Below are 5887 nucleotides of genomic sequence, written 5' to 3' on the forward strand. Positions count from 1 at the left end.
ACGGTGGTGTCACCGCAGCGCTTGTGCCAGGCTATGTGCACGCTGAGGCCACGAAAAGTGTCGAGGTCTCTCTGGCAAGATGCGGTCGACCGACTGAGATGATTGGCCGATGCACGAACTGTGACCCCCACTGTAACCCCCATTGTGCCAACTTGCTGTGTTTAGCCACCCGGCGCTCCTTGTGAGCATCGCTCCTCTGCCCTCCGTTGTTGCCTCCAACTGCCCAGCAGCAGCAGCGTTCTTCACGAGCCTCTTCCACAGAGGCCGATCTTGACACCGCTGGCGTCAGTCATTGGCAAGTCCACTCAGCTCCATGTCCACTCGTACCTCACCATTCAATCTCTTCTCTAGCCCGTGCCGTGCCAAAAACCACGCAACACATAAACACCCACGCATGGACCAATGCACACACGGACATTAGTGGCAGAGTTATGACATCGCTTACTGGATAATCAATGCGAGCGTGGACCTACGTGCTAAATCTGGAACAGCTCATGTGGGACTGAGACTGCGGTGAATTTGTATGTTTAGTAAAATGAGCCTCATTTAGGTTAATGAATAATAAATATTGAATTGACCTATTCTACGGCATTATATTATTTCGTTGACTGCTATCTCGACCATAAAAGCTTGTTGTGCAATTAACCGAAATCTATTTGAGGGGCATTGTCTACCCTGCGATGGAAACATCATCTGGAATGCACCCAATCCTGTCAAACCCTGGAAGCTAAGCAGGCTTAAGCCTGGATAGTGCTTGGATGGGCGACCACCAACACAGAAAGTCGGGTGTTGTAGGCGCTGTTGGCAATAGAGGGCAGTGCTGCCCTGCTTAACCAAGCGACAGTGAGCAGCGTGGTTAAGTTTGGTTAAAACAACCCTCACGAATGGTTTGGGGGAGGCCCTCATCCAGCAGTGGATTGATGAAGGGCTGTAAGTTATTACATCTGTTATGACAAACCGGTTGTACATGTGCTTTCCATGATATCCGTCAGAGGGAACGGTAGAATATGTCCAGCAGCGTAAATACACGGTTGGCTGTGTACGGTTCAGAAAGAAGTTCAAAGCACACACGTACGCACATGCAAGAGAAGTAAATGTCAAATAAGCTTTGCTCTTCCACCTTTTTAATGCAAGCGCCACAATGGGATGTGAACGGGCAGAGGTGCAGCCCTGCAATCCGCTTGCCGTGAAGCTGGCCAAAGGGCCTCCACTGGACATTTTACTCTCTCACACTCAGCAGACGTCTTGATAGAGCTCGGAGTCCCCACGTTTCACACCCCGCTTGCAAGCGACTGCTGCTGTGTGTGTGGACACAATGGAGTTGGGGGTTTAAGAAACTCATTGCTTTTTAAGTGCCACGTCAGGAAGTTGCATCTGCGACCTCTGGACTGCTAGTACGGTCGCGCTAACCATTACACCACAGCAGCCTCCAGTGTTGCGGGCAAAACAAGTAGACACTTTTTGGGGCATTGTCCTAATGCTCGCCAGCTCCTCGATGAATGGCATGGCTTGCTATCTATCTTGATGGCAGTTTTATTGAAGCAGAATTATCATCCTGGGACGTGAGTGTGCCGACAGCAGCTTCGTCAGCCATTGATCAGTGCTGGGGGCCATCGAGGCACAGTCCTAATTAAGTTCCGATGGTTGCTCATTATTTTGAGAATTGCATCAGCAAGGTCACGGCAAACGTCACTGCCAGTTTATGCCTGCGATTCAATCAATATTACTTTTCTCGTGCTTCAGGTGTTAAGGCTGGAGCGTGGCCTTGTCATCTATTTATGCGGAGGTTTGAATGTTTCGCATCGTATGCGTGGGCTTTCTCTGTGTACTCTGGCTGCTTACAATGATACAGCCACTCGTTAATGGGATTGGGAAAACGAACCTACCGTAATTTACTAACCCAAGGCGCCACCGTGGCGAGATGTTAACTACTTCGCCAACCCTGATGCCTGTATAATTGGAGTTTGATTGTTTTTGTCCTCCGTTTTTTCCCTGCACATTTAGAAGCATGCATTTAGACTATTCGGCCGCTATGAATCTCCACGTTATAATGAGATCATTTGTGGCCAGGTTGCCTCTGAAAGAGAGCTATATAGCTCAGTGGGCCTTACCTGGTCAAATAAAAAACAGTTTGCAGTTTAGTTGTATAGTTTAACTTTTTATTTTAGTAATCACAGTTCACCACATATCGTGCCTGTTGTTATGAACTCCATTCGAGATGACATCCGCCACACAGATGGAGCGATGAAAACAGGTCGTGTGAAGGCACGCGGTGGATTCTTCCATCGCAGGATCGCTTGGATGGCGGCGTTTGGCGGCATGCTCTCATTCAGCAGTGGATTGACCATTGTTGATGATGGTGATGTTGACGGCAGTAGGAATTCTGCCAGTAAAAAATATGATAATTGGTTTTTTACCCTTTTATCTGGAAACAAAACTGACACCTTTTTTACGAGGAGTCATGTTGCATCAACCCCAATACCTGCAGTCATAATGCAAACAAAAAACATAACTTGTGAGACTAAGCTCTAAGAAAAGCTGTCTCGGATGTGGACCAATCAACTTCAAGGACAGTGGCATACATTATCAGAGTTATGTTTTTTGTTTGCATTATGACTGCAGGTATTGTGGTCTATGCAAACGTGACTCCTCGTAAAAGAGGTGTCAGTTTTGTTTCCAGGTAAAAGGGTAAAAAACCAATTATGACAGTAGGAATTGGCCAAGCAGCCCAATTGGGAACCATTTGAACAAAAAATAAAATGATTCACGAGTCTCGGTGATGCTTTCATGGGTATGTAAATATTTTAATACCTTGAGGTAATTTGACTGACGGGACTACTGATTGCAATGGAGAATCGTGAACGCCGCTGACCCAAAAACAACCAAGGCTTTTTAAATACTTTATATTAAGTTCGCTTGCGTGCTTGCTTGCTTGCGTGCTTGCGTGCTTGCGTGCTTGCTTGCTTGCTTACGACCGTGCAAACCTTTCGGTCGTTTTTTAACCCACTTCCCGTGATCCAATCGAGCTGACATTTTGCACACAGACTCGTTGTGCGAGACAATTAATGTTCGTGAAAAATAAAATCCAAAATTTTACACTGTTTAGGGAAAACAAATTAAATATTTAATTACCAATTGTTTAATACTGCAGACAATCATCTGACCCATAGGTGGCAGCCATCTCAAGCCAGAGGACGAGAGGACTCTAGCCGCCACGCATATAAAGGATTTATAGTGAAAAACTTTGTTTTTACTGGTTATGCTTATTTCACATTGGCACAGACCGGTGCAGCTTTTAATTCAAGTGTCAGGTGGGCATTAACATCGGTGCCCGTGCATAATTTAACTCCGAGCTCTCTGTGGCTGTGGCAGGTCTGTAGAAGCAGCAGCAGCAGCGGCCCTCGGCCAGAGTAAACGAAGCAAAGACCGTGGGCTCTAAGTAGCTCATTAGTGCCTGGACTCACGAAAACAATGCGGGTGAACAAAATATTCTGCTTGCATCCATAATCAATTTAACATAACGAGTTAATTCACATTAAATCGCTTATTATTCGTACGTATCTATCTTGTGTCATATACCTCCATACTGTATATGTTTTGTCTTAATATGTATCTTACGATATCTCCATATCATCTGTATCCACGGTGGTGTAATGTTAACTACCTCGCCTGGTATACAGGAGGTCGTGGGTTCGATCCCGACCCTGACGCCTGCTGCTGTATATTTGGAGTTTGCGTGTCTCTCGCTCCTCGTGGTCGTGTGGATTTTTTTCCGGGTCCTCCGGTTTTTCCCTCCACATTTGGAATCAACATTACGCTATAAATGTCCACGTGATAAGCCACTTTGTTAGGCTATCATTTGTGGCCAGGTCGCTTCTGAAAAAGAGCTATGGTAGCTCAGTGGGCCTTACCGGATAAAATAACAATGTTTATAGTTTCAATCGTATCTCTCTTCTCTCATCTACCTCCAGGGCCGCGTGAGGAGGGTACAGGGGTGGTGCCTAGGCCACCAAATGTCACCGTTGCTTCATCTCTGCCTCTTGTCTTCAGCTGTCTCTCTCAGTTCACTCGAGCTCTGCCTCGTCTGTAACAAAAACAAAATGTGATGAGACGCACCTGTTACTCAGCACTTGTGAGCAGGGCAGGAAATAAATGACAGGGGGAACTCACGAATGATTCCCACTCCCTCGCTAGATCTGTGGGTCTCGATGTGTCTCTGTGGGTCTCCATGCGTGTCTATCGGTCTTTGTGTGTGTCTGGGTTTCTGCGCTTGTTTGTGGGTGTCTCTGTGCGTGTCCGTGGGTCTCTTGTTAGTCTAGTTGGTCTACACCAGGGGTCGGCAACCTGCGGCTCCGGAGCCGCATGCGGCTCTTTACGGGCTGCTTCTTGACGATATGTACGCAGATGCATTGCGGCTCTTGAAATACAAAATTTTGTACCGAATTGGAAAGAAATGGCTCTTCTTGTTATTTTGGTTGCCGACCCCTGGTCTATATGTACGCGAGTCAATTAAAAAAGATGAATTATTTATTATATCCGGAGGGGAGGGGCCGATTGTGGAGGGGAGGGGGGTGGAGGGGAGGGGCGTGGAGGGGAGGGCTGGGGGTGGAGGGGCCGGGCCGTGGTGGAGGGGAGGGGCCGGGCCGTGGTGGAGGGGAGGGGCCGTGGTGGAGGCTGGGGGTGGAGGGGAGGGGCTGGGGGTGGAGGGGAGGGGTGGGGGTGGAGAGGGGCTGGGGGTGGAGGGGAGGGGCTGGGGGTGGAGGGGAGGGGCTGGGGTGGAGGGGAGGGGCCGTGGTGGGGTGGAGGAGGGGAGGGGCTGGTGGGGGTGGAGTGGAGGGGAGGTGGGAGTGGAGTGGAGGGGCCGTGGGTGGAGGGGCCGTGGGTGGAGGGGCCGTGGGGAGGGGCCGTGGGTGGAGGGGCCGTGGGTGGAGTGGCTGTGGTGGGAGTTGAGAGGCGGGGCAGTGGGTTGGAGTGGAGGGGCGGGGCTCCAGGTAGGTGCAAGAGTCTGTACGTGTTGGCACATTAGGGGCTACAGCTTGGTGCATCACCCAGTGATCTACAAGTCGTCTACCCAGTCGTCTACCCAGTTATCACCCCATGGCACCTGCTGGCTCTGTCCCGAGACCTCCTCCCGTCAGCGAAGCAGCCTTCGACACTTCACGCAGGACTCAACGTGCACGTGGCCTGGCACCAAAGCGCCGTGGTGACGTCTCCGTCAGTCACTTCGTGGCGAATTTCGGGTGTTGGTGTGTCCCGTGTGTGTATGTGTGTGCGTGCGTGCGTGTGATTTGTGTACACGTGGTCGCCATCCGGGCGAGCCTTCCAACGCCCCCCGCGGCTTCAAAGTGCACCTTGCCTGGCACCAAAGTGCCGTGGTGATGTAACTGTGGCGAAGATCGGCTCATGCCGCGCGTGTTTATATGTTTGGTGTACAGTGGAGCGCACCTGTGTGTTGGGTGTTTTAACTTGGTGTGTGGCGTAAACCCGTGAAGAGGGTTGTATCAGCTGCAGGAGTAGGTGGTGCAACTGGTTTCACACCGATCAATCTCGGCAATCGGAGTTCGATTCCGTGCCAGGTGCTATCGGAACGGGGTCTTGATACAGCAATCGTGCTGTGACGGTTTCACCTGAAGACGGAAGCTTGTGTTGCCTCCGAAACGTCGTGATTTTTATTTTATTTATATTTTACTTTTATAAATTGTAATTTTTCACCTATGTGACTTTACCGAAAAAACCTAAGAATATGTTCCCGGGCTTTGTGTTAACTTCATAGCTGGGGGAGACAAAGGCGGCCAGGCGTGGTGCTGACCACCCCCTCACGTGTGTCGTGCTGGACTCCCACGTGTGCCTCGCTATCAAACACTTGCCCCAGCAGCTTATTATAAAG

The sequence above is a fragment of the Lethenteron reissneri genome, chromosome 47 (genome assembly GCF_015708825.2).
Source record: "Lethenteron reissneri isolate LAM-NWPU_2019-01 chromosome 47, ASM1570882v1, whole genome shotgun sequence".
NCBI classification, from domain to species: domain Eukaryota; kingdom Metazoa; phylum Chordata; class Hyperoartia; order Petromyzontiformes; family Petromyzontidae; genus Lethenteron; species Lethenteron reissneri.